Source organism: Onychomys torridus, chromosome 7 (assembly GCF_903995425.1).
Source record: "Onychomys torridus chromosome 7, mOncTor1.1, whole genome shotgun sequence".
Taxonomy (NCBI): Eukaryota; Metazoa; Chordata; class Mammalia; order Rodentia; family Cricetidae; genus Onychomys; species Onychomys torridus.
Window position 1 is genome coordinate 76,894,879 of NC_050449.1, and position 18,061 is coordinate 76,912,939.

The following is an 18,061-nucleotide window of genomic DNA, read 5'->3' on the forward strand; positions in this document are numbered from 1 at the left end:
TCCCACCCACCCTAGCCTCTTGCTTCTTACACACTTACCCACCTCCCTTTTCCAGAGTCTGTCGGTGGTTTTCTCTTTTTACACATGTTTTTGTGGGTGGTGGTGGGGGGAGTCAGAAAACACGGAGAATTCCTAAGAAGTCTCCCACTGGCTGAGAAAATGCCTCGAACTGGGGTGTGTCAGCTTCCCAGCTCCCCGGGGAAAGCCAGGACACCTACAAGAAAGTCAGAAAGTGGGATGAGCGGCAGGAAACTGAGGCAGGAGTGGGTTCAGAGCTCCAGTTTGGGGAGATGAAATGCTGTGGGGGCGCACATGGAGCAATGCTTGCCGACTGACACGATGGATTCTGTTACGTATGTTGCGCCCGCCGTAACAGCGACAAACACAGGACAGCAATAACAGGGCATCGGGCTGACTTGTCTTCTTCCCTTTTGTAAGCTGTTCCCTGCGAGGAGGAAAGGGAAGAACTGATAAGAGAAGCTGAATGTCGGAGAAAGGGAGGGACTGGCAATATATGTCGTTTCGCCACGGGTGTAAAGCGCCACGTTTTCTTTTATTAAAAATAGCTGGTTTCCATGTTTCTATACGCGCCTCCCTAGATTAAGGAAGCACCCCCAAACCCCTCGGCTGTAGCATCTTTGGTGGCCACACGGTGGCGCGGATCCTGCGGCGGCTGCCACCATACCTACCTTAGCAGATGCTGCAGAGAAACAACACACTCCTGTAAGGAAGCAGGGAACTGTAGGTTCAGATCCTACCCCTTCCCTGAAACCCCACCTTGGCTTGCTCTTTCCCATAGTCCCTCTCTTCCCTGATGAGGGAAGCTTCACAGTGGCAGCTCCCTTTCCCTGTCTGAGCTCTACAACGAACTCAGGAGCATGCCCTCTGAATGGGAGAACTCAGAAGAGTGCAGAGCCCGTGTTTATCCCTGAGGAGCAGCTGTAGTGTGAACTGTTGGGGAAGGAATGCAGAAGTAGGCGGCTCTGTAGAGGTAAAATGTGTAGCTTTGTATAACTGAAGATGAGCTTTAAAAACATGATCGACTATCTAAAAAATTGAGCTTGGCTCTGGTGAACTTTCAAGCGAAGAGATTTCAGCCTGAGGTAATTAGTGAGGATTTGGAAGCACAGTGGAAACCAACCTCTTGGCATTGTCTGTGAGGAAGATAATGGGCTCACTGAGGTAGCTAGCAGTCAGCATTCCATGGGATGGGGTCCAGAAAGAGAAATGGAGTAGAGTGTGAGCTTTGATAGGTAAACGGCGCTGCTTACTGCATGGGAAGGTCATGGTCACGACAGAACCCAGTGGTAGTTTTTAGAGCTTTGTTAGGAGGGAAAGGGGGTGAGGGAGAGAGAGGGGAGCCAGGCCTGGGGGGAGGGAACAGAGCAGAGCAGAGAGGGAACAGAGAGGTGGGGTCCACGTCTGGCTTTTTTAAGGTGCAGATTGAGTGACCACATAGTCACCAGTGCCCCCTGATGACGTAAGATACAAGATCCCAAGCTGCACGTGTGCAGGAGTGAGGGCAGGATCCTGACAAGCCTTCTTCTGTCTCTGCTGGTGATGCCCCCAGGTGGCTTGTAATGTCACGTCCCTGCTGCCATGACGGGCTTCACTCTGGAGCTATGAGCCAAAATCAAGCCTTCCTTCCCAGAACTGCTTTTCTCAAGCATCTTGTCATCTGAGGAGAAAAGAAGCTAAGACAAGGTATTTGTGCAAACACCTGAGCATGAAGTAAGGGTTGGTGCGGCTGCGGCTATCCGAGAGGAGAATGCTTCTAGAAGGTGGTTCTGTTCTGGCAAACAACTGAAAGAAATAACTAATGAGATAAGAATAGAAGAGTTTAGGAAGAGCATGGGTGTAGACGAATTTCTAAACGGTCTTATTAAACAAGAAACACAGAGCCAAATACAGGGGTGCAAGCTATAGAGATCAGAGCAATAGCCGCCAACTAACCTCAGCTCACCACGCTGCCACCATAGCTTCCCCAAAGAACCAGCTTCTTCCGGTCTAACCTGTGCCTTTATTACCTTGCTGTTCTGCCTTCTCATTGGCTCTTAGCACAGCTACCTCACTTCCTTGTCATTTCCTGTCTGTCTGTACAGACCTCCAGGTCTCTGTGGTTGGTACTGGGATTAAAGGCGTGTATCACCACGCTTGGCTGTGTCCTTGAACACACAGAGACTCTGCCTACCACGTGATCGGAATTAAAGGTGTGCGCCACCACCACCTGACTTCTGTTTATGGCTGGCTATGTCCTCTGATCTCCAGGCAAACTTTATTTATTAACATACAAATAAAATCACATGTCAGCACAAATAAAATATCCCCACACATGGGGCTTGGGGCCATGCCATACATGGTTGTGCTGGCCCTAGGCAGTAAGGACTTTTCTTTGAATGAGATGGGAAGCATTGGAAAGACAGAAGATGCAATGGTACCTACAGGTGAAAGGTGACCTAGTTCCACAGAGGCCAGGGCGGTCCATGGAAGGAGGGCAGTGGCTGGGGCCAGACTGACCACAGTGAAGGGGTCAAGATGTCAAACTCTGGAGGTACGCAGGAAAAGAGCACATGAAATCTGGTGGTACATGGAATGAACTGTGTTTAAAAAAGAGAATGGGGATAAAGCTAAGAATGTTTGGGGACCACGGAGGTGGTCTTTGCTAGCTTCATTTGAACAATTAGTAACACGGTGTCTGAAGTTTACATTTTTCATAGCCTCAGAGGGGTGTTGGAGGAACAGTGTGGACCGAGTCCAGGCTGTGGGAGCCAGTGGAGTGGCTGACCGCTGGCTTCCCAGTACTCGGTGGTATGACCCTGGAAAACCTTTCTTAGCTAGTCCCACGTTGTAGAAGAGAGGTGGTGAAAGGCTGTTTGTTGTCAGGTCAGGATGCTCAGAACAGAGCTTGGCATGTTGTCTGGCTGTGGACCTGAACTCAGCTACTACTCACGTCCATGCACGCTCCTCAGAGGTTAAGAACGCTGACCGAAAGGACACAAAGGAAAGGCAGCCTCCTGAAAAGAGACAAGACAAAACAGAAAAAACGCCTCAGCAGGACTCATCACGCAACTTACATGGCCATCTGTGAAAAACAAAAATGTAGAGCCTCCGGACAGTGAGTGCAAGGCCAAGGACGGGGGCACATGCCTGTAATTCCAGCGGCTTGGGAGGCTGAGACAAGAGGATCCTGAGCTTGAAGCCAGCCTGGCCACACAGTGAGACCCTAGGACCCTATCTATATAAAAAGAGAGAGTGTGTCAGGTACTTCTGCCTGGCTGACAAGCACAAAATGTAACCGGAAACAGAAAATTACCTACTGCATTCCAAAGTTAGAAAAGGGTCATGATCCATGTACGGCCTGGGCTTGGATTCCAGGGAGTTTATTTCTCTCCCATCTGGCTGGGTGTAAGAGGGCATTACCAGCACAATTTGTGTGGGGGTGGGGCTCTCTTCGCCACTAAAGGAAGAGATCTCTTATTAGACCGGATCGCAGTGAAGGGGTGCTGACGGGTCCAATTTTCCCACAGAATGTGGAAATGTAAACATGCATTATTAGCATGATTAAAGGAATGTAAACAGCAACTAACCCACCATCCTCCACCACCATTCATCAGTGTTTGCAATTAGCGCTCTCTCCTTATTTGTGGCCAGAGGAAGAAAGAAGAACCAGGAATAGAAGAAGAGAAACCTCAGGATGACAGGCAAAAGCAACGACGCGGATGATTGATGCAAGCAGACAGCTCCCCTGTGGTTCGCGTTATTAGTTTCTTCTAAATGCATAGGCCTAAGTAATTATTTCAAGATTAAATCAAATATTTAAATTAAGATAAAGATAAAATTAAGGCCAAATGACTAGAAGCAGAATGGCTACATCAACTAATCAGCTCAGCGTGAAATTTGATCCATATTTCTGGATTGCCGCCGTACATAATGTCCTGATCTGATTGGTCTGAGTAACAGTTCATGCTGTTTTCATTTGCATGCCTCTATTGTCTCCCCGTCCCCTTTAGAAATTAACCGTGTGGGTTTCTTCTTTTATCAAGCAGCCGGTGAAGTGCTTTGATATTTTTTTTCCCCAGTGTTTTCCATTGATTTGAAAAAAAAAAATTCTTTGTAGAATCGGGGCCATGTTTGTAATCTTTTTCCTTTTAAATAGTTGCAAGTATATTTTTCCCCTCTTGATGTAGATTTTTTATGTTAGGAGTTAAATACTTGGGGGCTTGGGAGATGACTCAGTGAGTGAGGCGCTTGCTATGTATGCATGAGGACTTGAGTCGGGGGTCCCCAGCACCCATGGGAAAAGCCAAGTGTGGTGACACAGGCATATACAGCCATTGCTGGGAGGCAGAGGCACAGGATTCCTGGGGCTTCCTGCCTGCAGTCTGGCCAACTGATGAGCTCCAGTTTTCAATGAGGGACTGTCTCAAGAAATAAAGTCAAGAGCATAGAGGAAGACACCTGCTGTTGCCCTCTGTGTGTGTGCATGGGCACGCATGGCACACACACATATATGCAGCACACACAAACACAAACAAGAAAAAGAAGTTGTGTATTTTTTATATATGCAATTGTTTCTGTTTCTTTCATTTTTTTCTATATAGTTTCAACGACATATCAGAAGACTATAACAACAATAAAAACCCCTGTATCCTCACTTACTTGATGTTTACTCATTCATTAAGTGACTATGAGGTCATTTCTAGGAGGCAGGGACTACTCAGGCAGCAGAAGTGTGGTGACAAACAAGTCAACCATGTCCTCACTAGTGGAGCCTGGCTCTTCCTCTACTCAGATCTCGGGATTCCAGCAGTCTGCACCAACCAGGGCCTCTGTAGCTAAGCTCCCAAGGGCTGTAAACAAGGCCCACATGTTGCAAATTTTGACAGTTTAAGTTCAGCAGATGGTGATATGGATTCACAACACGCCCCCACAGTTGGGCATGGTCATGCATGCCTGGCAGGACCTGGTCACTTCCGCCTAGTCATTTCTGGGTCAAAACGTTTGTCGTGACCAGGACCCTGTGGCTGTGTGTGTGTGGTTGCATAAAGCATGCAGTGCAACCATGTGATCTACGCGCATGCGTGGAATAGCCACATGGGCCTGTGTGCGCAGGCGCCCTCAGCCTTTATAAGCTGGAACCATGATTCCCGGTCCACTTCACTCAGATGTCTTTTCACAGGCCTGTGCACATCTGTCCCTCTCCCTTATCTTAATAAAACTCGGGCTGGAGAGATGACTCAGAGGTTAAGAGCACCTACTGCCCTTCCAGAGGTCCTGAGTTCATTTCCCAGCACCCACATGGTGGCTCACAACCATCTGTAATGAGATCTGGTGCCCTCTTCTGTATACATAATAAATAAATCTATTTAAAAAAAAAAAAGCTGGGTGGTGGTGGCGCATGCCTTTAATCTTAAACAAAAACAAAAGCAAACAAACAAAAAACTCTTGTTAGTGGATTCTGTCATGTTTCGTGACGTTTCCTTGCAAGGTAAGAGCGCCGCAAAAACCAACAGATGGCTTTTTTTCTGGTGACACACCGGAACCTGGATTGCTGGCTGTAAGTAATCTTGGAATCTTCTGGAAGAGTGTGGAGTGCTACTGACCACTGATGGAGAACGCTTGACAGAGATGCTTTTGCTGTTGCCATGTTTTTGTTATGCTGTACACTGGAGAAAAGAGCCATGTCTGATCTTGCCTTCAGCCTTGGCACCGCCTTCCAAAAGAAAACTGTGGGTTGTATCCTGTGAGGAAAAATGGAAAGTGACTAAATCTGCATCGACACCGAAAAGACGTGGATGGATTTGGGTCTGCACCACAAGGAAGGTTCTATGGAACCTTCCTGAAGACTGGTGGTCTTCGCTCGTCCACCTTTTGGCATTCTGTGTCACAAAGTACTGTGGGGAGCCTTTCAAAGAATTAGAATGTCTCGGGTTTTCACTTAACCAAGAATTAATAGAGGACATTGATCCCCCTTGAATGGTGAGCCCGGAGATAATCCCACCACCAGCTGGGGCCTCTGACCCAAACCAGCAGGCACAGGGACACCTGGGCGAGTTGCACAAGCAGAAAGCCAGCTGCAGGAACAGCTCAAGGGGCAAAATGACTTTGCCACATTGCAAAGGGCAACGATGAAAATCCTCCTCCTTCAGCCGACAGGGCTCTGCCAGAACAATGACTGACCGCTAAAACAAAGGCTTGTGAGGAAGCATGCGTCAGACCGAAGATGTGCCACCAGCACTGCCACCAGAACACCAAGACCAGCTCTGCCACCGAGGGTTAGAGCTCCAAGGCCTGACCTCTCTATCTGAGAAAGCATTTATCAAAAGGGGATTTTTATGATCCTCCCACTTTAAAAACCGATTTTTTGTGTGTGTATGTGTGTGCATGGAGTATATGTATGTGCAGCAGATGTTTGCAGGTGCCCGAGGAGGCCAGCAGAGGGCATCAGGTCGTCTGGAATTGGAGTTACGGAGATTTGTTGGGAACTGAATTGGGTCCTCTTGAAGAGCAGCAAGTGCTCTCAGTTGCTGAGCCGTCTCCTCAAACCCCTCTCCTGATTGCTTTAAACGGAATGATCGGTTCCAGCCTTTCCCAGACAAAAGACTCCAAAGGAAAAGGTAAGTTTGGGGATCCGTTCAACACTTCTACTGCTATTTCCAATACACAGGCCAACCCAAGCAATTTTTCTAACTCCAGTGTTTAGTGTTTAGGAAGGTATGCCTGGATGGGCAAGAGGGAATCTGAGTGACAGAAAGCAGAGGATGAGTCTTCAAGAATAAGAGGACTTAGGATTGGCTGTTGGGAGTGATCCAAAGTGTAAAGACTTCTCTTGTCCTTTGACTGCAATACAATATCTTCCTGAACACTGGTATTTACCACATGCACCAAAACTACCAGTCAGGGACTAGAAAAGATGACCCAGCACACTACCTGCTCTTCTAGAGGGTCTTGATGGATTCCTAGCATCCTGTATGTGGTTCACAACTATCTGTAACTCCAGTTCCAGAGGATCTGATGCCTTCTTTTGGCCTCTGTAGGCTCTGCATGTACATGGTATATATACATACAGGCAAAACACCCACACACATAATTAATAATAATACTAATACTAAATATGCACCTGTCAGCATGACTAATTTCTAAAACCAAAAACAAAGTATAGCTTAAAAAAAATCTATTGCAAATATTTTTTGTCTTCCTCTAAAAGTAGTAATGCCATCAGACATTCTCACTTGGCCCCTGCTCTGGCCTGCGTTTGCTGCAAGTATTTTGCCACATTGATTTGTAAAGCCACAGCCCCCAAGCTAAATTCCTCCTGCAATTTAGGGGAAGCAGTATCAGGCAGCACTACCTTTGTTCTAGAATTATGCTGTGGGGTTCTTAAGGTTCACAGTGTTCTCCTCTGGTTTTAAAGAGGGAAAGGGAGGAGCATACTGCTTTTCTTATGGCCAATGCATATTGGCTAGTTGAAGCTCTGTGTGTTTTATGGGGGTTTGCAGTACTGGGGATTGAACCCAGGGCCTCAAGCACTCTACCACTGTGCTGCACTCCAGTCTAACTTGATCTTTAGCCACAAAGAGAATATCATGCACAGCTCAATTGTTCCACTTTAAAAAAAAAAAAAAAAAAAAAAAAAAAAAAGATGCCCTTGACTGAACCATCAGGTTCAAATTTAAATGCAAACATGAAAGCCACTGTGAAGAGATGCCATGACCACACTGATTTAGTCCATTATCCTCATGGTGGGAAGCATAGTGATATGCAGGGTAACATGCTGCTGGAGAGGTAGCTGAGAGTGCTACATCTGGATCAGCAGGCAGCAGGAAGAGAGAGTGACACTGGGCCTGGCTGGAGCATCTGAGACCTCAAAGCCCGCCCCAGTGACACACTTCCTCCAACTAAGCCACACCTATTCCAACAAGGACACAGGTCCTAATCCTTTCAAATAATACTACTCCCCATGAGCCTATGGAGGCCACAGCCTCATATGTGAAATAGATTTACATATACTTTTTCCTATCTTCATGACGCGCGCGCGCGCGCGCGTGTGTGTGTGTGTGTGTGTGTGTGTGTGTGTGTGTGTGTGTGTGTATACTCATGCCATAGCACAAGTGCAGGGTTCAAAGATACCTCGGATGACAGTCTTCGTCTTTTTACCTTGCTTGAGACAGGGTCTCCTGTAGTTCACCACTGTGTACTGCAGGATAGTTGGTCCCTTACTTTCCAAGGCTTTTCCCATCTCTCCTCTTTTGTTTCCCTAGAACACTGGGGTTACAGATGCATGCTATTATAGCTGCCTTTTTCCTGAATGTTAGGGATCTGGATTCAGGTCCTCATGCTTGCACAGCAAACACCACTGAGCCATCTCCTCAGCCAGGGAAGTATATTTAAAAAAATATTTCCTTCTGGATTTAAATGCCTTTAGGTCATCATACACCTTTCCATGTGTTTGCTATTTGCAAAACCGGCTTCTTAGAAACGAGGTTGATAAATATTCATTTTAATCCTGGAGAGTGGAGAGAATTTAATCACTTAAAACATGTCCATCAAGGCAGAGCCAGGCAAATCTCTGTGAGTTCAAGGCCAGCCTGGGCTACCAAGTGAGTTCCAGGAAAGGCGCAAAGCTACACAGAGAAACCCTGTCTTGAAAAACCAAAAAAACAAACAAACAACAGCAACAAAACAAAACAAAACAAAACAAAACAAAAGAACAAAAAAGATGCCCATCAGTCCAGGGTAAGGCGACTTCCGGCCTTCGCTGTAGCGCTGTTCTTTTCAGTCTGGGAGAGGCTTATTCTCAAACGCCAATGGAAAGGGGCTTGTATTGTATATATTTATTTTTTGACTTAAAACAGTTCATCTCCTGTCTTAATCATTTTTACCTATATGAGCAGCAAGCTAACAAAATGTTTGCTAGCTTTTCAGTTGGTAGGAAAAAAGCTTGCCAAGTAATTAGAATTCTTCTTGTATTAGAAGCTCATTTTTTGTTAAGCTGACCTAGAAGAAAAGTGGGGTTCAGACTAGAGTGTGAAGAGGCTGAACACTGTACAATAATCTGATTTTCTTGACATGACGTGCTGAATGACATAAGGTATTGGATACCACAGTGTTTGGGGGAAAAAGTACCCACAGGACTAATTAAAATTCCCTGGGGTCACCACGTCAAGGCGATCTTTATTTGTCTTAACCAGAGTAATTTACTGCTTGACCTATAAATAAATACTAAAATATTCTAATTCATTTCATCCTGAAATGGTGGTCCCTCCCCATGGCCTTTCCACACATCATTTAGATGTTTAAAACCTGCTTCACACAGCAAATCTAAGTGACTTTCTTGTCTATCAACTTTTTTTTGTACTTTTAGTAAGTGGGACGGTTCACTCGAACCCTCATCCATTTGAAGCACCGTGCATAAACTGATCTAACCGTCCTTTGCACTGAGGGAACAAACAGATGTTTGAAATGCTTTCAGAATATTTTTAAGAAAACCCTGGGAAAATGAAGTGCCTGTAACTTATGCCCACAGAATTTGGGTGTAATACATGCCTGCTCATTTTATGATGTTTAGGTGGATCGTACAGGTGTTTATCTTTTGTTAAAATACATTACTCAGTGGACCAGCAGAATGTCATGGTGTGCATATGTTATATGGCTGTATCATTTCTTCATGCTCATTTGTGTTTTTTATTGTGTTGACTCTGGCACCTGCCTGTGCTTGTTCTTGAAAGGGACATTTAAGTATTCCTGATGCTAAGTGGCATCATCTATTTACCGGTTCAGCTATCTTTGGACTGAATCTCCCCTTATGTTTCAAACTTACAGCCTGTGGTCTTGAAAATAATAAACTTGAAGTAATAGTAAAACATTAAAAAGTAGAAAAGAGCCAGACTCACGCCATCCCCTTCCTCTGGAGAAGGTGGGGCCTGAGATTGGCCGTTGAAGGTTGTCATAGTCACAAGCAATGGATGAAAGCTAGGGCTGTTCTCCAGGTGTGTGTGAACAGCACCACAAAGCATGTATGTCTCTAACAATCATGAAAAGGCGCAGTCAGTACAGAACACGGAACATGGACTCAGCCCAGTGCCTTCTGGGCCTCAGATCCCTGCACAGGGTCCACATTCTCCTCTCTGGTTTTTTTTTTTTTTTTAATTTTAAATACATGTTTTGTCTTCAAGACACAAAGCTCTTTTAAAAAAAATTCCTATTTCATTTTCTACAAATAAATAAGAAGTAGCATAAATTATGTTAGGCTAGATTCTAGGGTCCCTTCCTCGAAATTATTTGTATAGAAACCTTTAATTGGGCATGGTTGATGGGTTGATAATAATCGATATATTTGTTCCACTGTGAACTGGGAATCAAATCCCTCAGTCTGAAGGAATCATTTATGTCTCTTACAGATTCATTAAATAAAGCAAGCAAAAAAATCCATAGCTGCACAGTATTACCAAAACATTTCCCAGAATGAATTGTGATTCTTCAGTGGCTGGTGCAGTAATTAAATCATATGCTGTAAAGTAATACTGAAAATGAGTTCATTCGTTTTTAATGAAATTCATTATTTTCAGCTTTAGACATTAAAACTAGAAAATTTCTCTATTTAAGGCCAAGTGCTTTCCAAGCTAATCCCAGGGAGCGGAATTCTTAATGTGGCGGAGTGATGCGAAGTTCCTCCCCACCAGGCCGCTCTGAAGCCCCAGCCCCAGCCCCCAGCCCTTTTATCGGATTCTGAAACTGCCTCACACATAATTGGGTTTCTTAAGACCCGCTTCCTCACTGGACGCGACTGTGAACAAAGAGGACTGAACTGCGGAAATAATTACTTCTAATGAGAGAGACACTGGGGAAGAGTATGAGCGGCTTCCTCTGTTCTCTTTGATCTAAAATAATGAACGCTCATGCAGCAAATAGAGCGGAAAGATTACAGGCAGCGAGTCCTAAACACAGGCGACGCTTTGGGGTGGGGAGGGTCTAAAAATCTAATGAAATCTCTTTTTCCTCAAACGATGTTCACCACGGGGTTTGCTCCACCACGACCCAGCATCCTGCAGCTTTGGAATCCTGCAGCTCTATGAAATACATTCTGTCAGAGGTGCATGAAGGGGAGGGCCCGGGTCTTTCTCTTTCTTTGGGGGGCCACAATGTGGGATTCTCCCCTCTCAATGTTTAAAACCTTCTTTTGTTTTATTTAATTTTTCAGCGTTTGCCTGAAGAGTATTCTACCCGCACTGTCTTCTGCGGTGAAAGAATTATGAGCCTCCCCCGGGTAAAGATAACGCCACCCTCATCACTGGATCCCATTTTACAGTGCTGGAGCTGATGGGCTCAGTACATCTTCGTCCAAATGCATGCTGTAAATAAATCACTCGTAAGCCCACCACTGAAACGTGTCTTCTGTCCACATTTGGTTGTCTTTGGACCTAACCCTTTGTAAGTCTGAATGTATCAGCCTGGAGAGACTACACAGGAGGAACAAATAAGCCTTGGCATCTTGGAGGCTAAACGTTGTGTTCGGTTTGGGGGCAGGGGAGATGGCTCGGCAGTTAAAGCAATTGCCCCCAAGCCAGGACGACAAGAGTTCAGATCTCCCAGAAGCTGTGGCCATGCGGGTGGGTGTGGTGACCCACCCCTATGTAATTCCAGTCTCACAAGATGCAGGCGGGATCCTAAAGGTGAGTTGGCTAGTAAAGCCCTTTGTATAAGGAGACTCTGGCTTTGACTGAGAGACTTTGCTTCAAAACATAAAGTGGGAGAGCAATCTAGAAGAGTCCCAACATCAGCCTAAGGCATACACACACCCCTCCCCTCTCTCACACACACACACCACATGCTACACACATGTATATCCCCATACATGCAAACATGCATACAAACATGTACACCATTCACATATAAAGAAGAAGATAATAAAAAATAGTTTGTTTTTGCTTTCCATGATAATGCAAATGCTATTGTGGACAAGGTGACTGTCCCTTACCTCTCCAAGCAGTGACTCAGGAACCCAAGATGCTTCCATTCAAGGCCATGTTACTTCAGCCGCTGAGGGGAAGTAAGAGATGGCACATGAAACCGGACTTTTAACTGTGTTGACCTAGAAATAACACACTTGATACTCTTGGTCACCCCACGCCTTACTGCCCACCTAGCTTCCCCAGCAGTTGGGCTAGAGCCCAACATTCTGAGAGTGAGTTTGCCCTGGAGATGTAACTTCCATACAGTATTCTGCCCTAGAACTATGCCACGATTGTTTAAATCAATACTTTATTGTTAGAAATGATGATTATTTTAAATTTTGCATATTATAAAACCATATGCTGTGGATTCCAGAGGAAACTCAAAAACTAATGCAATTTCTGGTTATTTCAGTGTAGTGTATTAAAAATACATTGACTTCCAAAAGTAGGTTTCCTCTCTGAAGGAGCAGAACCCTATCTAGGTCCAACCTTGTCTCCCTGGGCACCTTGAGCAATGTATGGGAGTGTTTTGGTTTTCCACCTAGTGGGTAGGCACATCTGGCATCTCTACCCAGAGTCGAGGCCAAGCAGGGATATATGGAATGTTTATGCAGTCCAAACATCAATATGAAAGGCATCAGCAATCCTTGTGTGATGGTGAGAGATACAATTTTAATACTTCAAATTGCAGCCATCTTCTGACTGCCTAGCCCAAGAAGGACCAATGTTTGGATCACCAGAACCAACACAAAGCAGGCCCTGTGGCTGCCTATATTTCCAGTGCGGGGAGGAAGAGACAAGAAATCTTTAGAGCAAGCTGGCTAGCCAGACCAGCCTATTGGTGAGCACTGTGTTCAACTGAGGGGCCCTGATTCAGTGAATAAAATGGAGAATAACTAAGGAAGACTTCTTCAACCTTGGGTCAACCTTGGGTCTCCAAATGAGAACACATACATGTCCATTCCCACTACCACACACATTTGTTCCCATACATGTAAACATGAATGCATGCACATCACACACATGCCCCCCCCCTCTCACACACACACATACACACACAGTAACCCAGAGATGACCCAGAGAACACAGTCTTTGATTGGCACACAAACAATCAGAAATGTATGGAATCTCTGATTCCATATGTGCTGGCAACTAAATCCAGTTTTCTGGAAGCTGCCTCAGGATTTATTGCACAGTGCTCAGCAGCTTCGGGTTAGACAGCATCCTGGCTTTTCGCTCTGTACCTTAGTTAGTGAGAGTGACCCTCAGCTCCTGGGCACAGAAATAGATTTAGGATATGTACCCCTAGAAGATGCCTGCTTCTCCCCACAGTTTCTGTAAACTTACTGGATACTGTGTCATGGAAAATGGTAGCAGTAATGAGGTTAGGTTTACAGAGTCCTTACTATGTACTATCTTGCAACAATTGTGTCCATTGAACATTATTGTACATATGACCCTTTGCATATATGAGAGAATATAGCATAAAAGCATTTATTTGTAATCTCCTAAAAGCAGAGTCTGAGTACACATTTTTCTTTTTTTTTTTTGAGCTGAGGATCGAACCCAGGGCCTTGCGCTTGCTAGGCAAGTGCTCTACCACTGAGCTAAATCCCCAATCCTGTGAATACATTTTAAAGCTTTGTATTATAAAACAAATTCAGACTCACAGAAAAGCTGTAAGAATAAATAATTTTATCCTAAGCCATATGAAAGTGAGTGGCTGACATGATGCTTCAGCTCAGGCCCCTAAGTATTTTATAAGGCATTCTCCTTTCTATCCACAAACACAGCCATCAGAATGAGGAAGTTAACCCTGGCACACCATTCATCTCCGATCCCATTCAGATTTATCAATTGATTCAAATGGCCCAAATATCTAAAGGATCCGGGTGGGAGTCACAGGGTGCAGTTAATTTTCTCTTCAGTCTTGTTTAGGCTGAAGGAGTTCCTCAGGCCTTCCTTACCCATGTGACTTTGCTGCTTCGAAGGTCAGGTATTTGATAGTCTCTGGACCGGGGTTCACACACTATTTCCCTGTAATTGGATTCAGGGTGCAGCTTTGCACACGTCACAGATGCCATGCTGCTGCTGTCATTATGTCCTATCAGGTGGTACGTGATCCAGCCTGTGCTGTCGGTCACTCTGCTGGCTCTGCCTTTTAAGGGAGTTGATCATGTCTCTACTGTAAAGCAGCTCTTCCCCCTTTCAATAATAAGGATTTTGTGGGAAGGTATTTTGGAGCCATACATTATTCCATTTTTCTTCAAATTTCAAATTCATTCATTTGTTCATTCATATCATTACAAACACTTGGATTCAGTAGGCTATAATTCATTAGCATCATAAATTATTTTTATATTTATTTATTATTGGTGTGGGTATGTGTGTGTATATGCTCGAGTAAGTTTATGGGCACCATGTGCATGAAAGAGCCTCAGGAGGTCAGAAGAAGGCATTGGATCCCCTAGAACTGGGGCTACAGGAAGTTGTAAGTAGCTCTGTGGGTGCTGAGAACTGACCTCGAGTCCTCTGCAAGAGTTACAAGGGCTCTTAGCCACATCGCCATCTCTCCACCCCATAACTTATTTTGATTCACTGATTACCCCACACCTGTTCATCCTACCCAAGCTGCCATTGTTTTGGTACACACTACTTTCAATCTTTAAGCACTTCTTGCTTTTGGCATAATAAGATAATTCAGGCTTGGTTTCTACTTTTCCTGCCTAGATCTGGTACCATTTGCACAATGATCTTTGGCTCTTTTAGTACTGAAAGCTGTTTATAAACCAAAATCTAGACACTAGATATGTTTATTGCTACTAATACTGCAGAGTTTTCTGAGTTCCTAGTGAACAGAGAGAGTGGGTCTATGGTCAATCTATAAATAGACAGGTGTACATGGATGTACACACACATACATGCACTTGCACACTGTTGTGTAAGTTTCCTCCAAGATTGAAATAGTCCATGCTGCAGGGATACTTCTTTAGCAGGAAGGTAAAGAACTCAAAATAGCTTAAGGAAGTCCCTGAAACTGACTAGATTCACTAGGCCCCTCTCTGCCAGAGTAAGCTATAAAGGCTGAGAGTCCCTCTCAGAGGAACCACACTCAGCTGCAAAGAAGACTCTGAGACCAGCTACCTGAAAGAAATAGAGACCAGTGGAGCTGCCTGGAAGAAACAGAGACCACTGGAGCTGCCTAGAAGAGGTTTAGACTAGAGTCACTTAGAAGGAACACTCGCCAACAAGGAGCATGCTGTTCAGTGAGCTCCAGGTTCCCAGCTTTTGTGAGCTGCCACTCATACTGGGGTGGACTTTAGTAATGCAGTTGTCTTTGAGTTATTTCTGCTTCTGTAAGTAATCCCTCTCCCATTTCTGTAACTAACCCAAATAAAACTCATAGTTCACCAAGCTGAACTTTGATATATCAGTACTTTGGTGTGTTGTAGGCTCCCTATCTGGGGTGAGTTAAACATGTGTGTTGCATCTCCCCAGGAAAAGTTTTGTCACACAACACATGCACACACATATAAATTCTACATTTACTTGTTCCTATAACTATTGGCAAAAATTTTAAATCCTGAGTTCATGCCAACATTCCCAAGTCCAATTCAAAAGCATGAGGTTTATTTTAGGCTCCTTCCAATGGCTACCACTTTATTCTCCAACCACAAGAACCATATCTCACAGTATCCTCCATTTGTTTACTAAAGTGATCAAAACCTTCAGCATGCTATCATTTTCTGTATAGTTCAGCTAGCATTTTCCTACTGACTATGTGTAGACATCATTTTTTAGGGCTTTGAAACCTTAAATGTCTATTCTTATATATGCTTCCTTCTTCTCTGCTTGCTTGCTTGAGACAGGGTATCACTATGTCACTAAGGCTCTCCATGAACTCATAGGCTCACTACACTTCCTCTCACAATTGACTACAGAAATGGGACAATAAGCCCATGCCACCTCGCCTGACTTCTGTGTAGTTTTGAGCCTTGTTCTGGGCCAATCCTAAAGACTTCTTTGTCTGGCTTGACTCTGGGACCCTGCCAAGCACCTCCACACTCCATGGATGACTTCCCCATTTCAACTTGGCTCTCATGCCCTATAGTGGACAGCTGTTACTCCCTTCTCACCCTGCTTGGATTCTTAACTGTGTATATGTCTTGGAGGCACCTCTCCTTACTCTGTTCAGACTACCCCAACTGGCTCATCCTATTCCTGCATTTTAGCCTTATCTAACACTCTATAAAGCTTAAATCTGGAATGATTTTGTTCAGCTGCCACTCAGGAATATTCTCCCAGTTTACATCTTATACCAGTATTAAGAGTACCTACCTCCCTGCACCCTCACAAAGCATTTATACCTAATTTGAGAAGTGAAATTTTTATATATCTCATTTTACCTTAAACTGTACTTGATGGAAAATAAAGTACTTCTAGAAAAAGTGGAATGGATAGTCTTAATAAAGCCCCAAATTACTATCTCACTAGGGTTCTTAATCTTTAATAATAAACACCAAAGTTTATAAAACAATAAATTTACTCAGCTGTATAATAACATATTTCCTTGCTAATAACTAAATGGAGTCCAAGAAACATATTGTGGGACCCAGATTTAATTGAAATAATTAGCAAATTTAAATTCCAAATGGGACAAGAAAAACAACACATGACAGTCTGTTTTGACTAGAACAGTTGTCAAATCAATAATTAATTATTTGTACTTATGTTACTTTGCCTGAAAAAAAAAAAAAAGATTGAACGTAGGGGTTTAGGAAGAGCCCATCACATAATAGTAATAGAAGATCACAGTCATGTGATCTTGTGTTCCATACTTTTGAAGCAAGTTACAGTATCACAGTGTGTCCACATTATGAAGTTGCCTGTAGCCTATATTTCATGAGAGCCAGCAGAGATCTCTGTGGATTGTGAGTGGCTTCCTTGTGGCAGCATCATTCATGAGGAAGCGCTTGGCATACCACCAGCCATCTATTGAGGGCTGTTCTCTTTATACCTGTAAGTGGCTCTAAAGCATAGATTTCCACTGGCTAGACCAGAGCAGACTGATACAGTGACCTGAACAGACCACAATTTTATACTTCCAAAGTGTGGCAAAGCTGAGCATGTATGTTTCAACATCTACAAATGAAATGTACTAGTTCCCAGGAATTACGCTATTTGTATTTACAGTTAACAAAATCTTAAGGAAATAAGCTTTAAATCCATGCTTGACAGTTCTTGTCCGAAATCCAAAACTTGAGAGGCACAAAGAGGAGGATAGCCATGACTTTGAGACCAGCCTGAGCTACATAGTGAGTTCTAATCCTAGCCTTGGCTACATTGTAAAAACCTCTCTCATCAAACAGTGGGGCCAGGCATGGCAGTGCATATCTGTAATCCCATCACTACAGAGACTGAGGCAGAAGGATCACGAGTTCCAGATCAGCCAGAAACATCACATTACTCCTTAAAAATGTACTTAATGATGTATTAAGCTTTGCATAACTTTCTAGAATTCACCAGGTATTCAGAGATTGCCCAAGACTGTGCATTGTGAAAAGATATTCTATCAACAACCTTGCATTTGAGTCTCACATGGGTGCCATGTGGTACTCAAGCACATCACCTGGTTCGCGTTCATGAAATTTTAGAGCTAGAAAATAATTTAAGGATTATCCAGTTTAAAGTTCTCACTTTTCACAAAAAGAAAAATACAAGACACTAATATTAAGCAATATTCCCAAAGGTTTAAGACTTCTTGTCTCAAGAAAAATGGGGGAAGATAGGCTATTATCAACCACCAGCCAGGTTATAGCTTCATTTGCTGTGTGCAAAGGTCAGGTCACAGGCCACTGGGGCAAAGTGCAAGAGGTTGTAATCAGGTGATGCAGTCAAGGTTGATGGGAACTCAAAGAATCTGGGATCAGTGTAGAGTTGGAAGACAGTGATGTTTATTGGACAATTCCTACTCATCCCTCCAAATTTGTCTGTATATTTCTTCTTAGTAGTTTGTCCAAGATCTGTCTCAGAACCCATCACTTTGTTGTGTAAATATGTGATCTGAAGGAAGAAGTATTATTGAATTAAATATTTGTGTCCTCTGA

The 18,061-nt window shown here is 44.0% G+C and overlaps 1 long non-coding RNA gene across 4 annotated transcripts in view; it reads right to left on the reverse strand.

Annotated features, from left to right (window-relative positions):
* Positions 1–2,277: 2,277 nt before the first annotated feature.
* The window catches only part of LOC118586605, a 36,610-nt gene continuing 20,826 nt past the window's right edge, over positions 2,278–18,061 (reverse strand). For 2 of the 4 annotated variants that reach the window (XR_004945391.1, XR_004945388.1), the window contains 2 exons: positions 11,978–12,039; positions 5,458–5,741 (listed from right to left, as the gene is read on the reverse strand). This is a non-coding gene — a long non-coding RNA (uncharacterized LOC118586605). Of the gene's footprint in view, positions 3,015–5,457; positions 5,742–11,977; positions 12,040–18,061 lie in introns of those variants that run through there. The other 2 variants (XR_004945389.1, XR_004945390.1) reach the window with 2 other exon arrangements.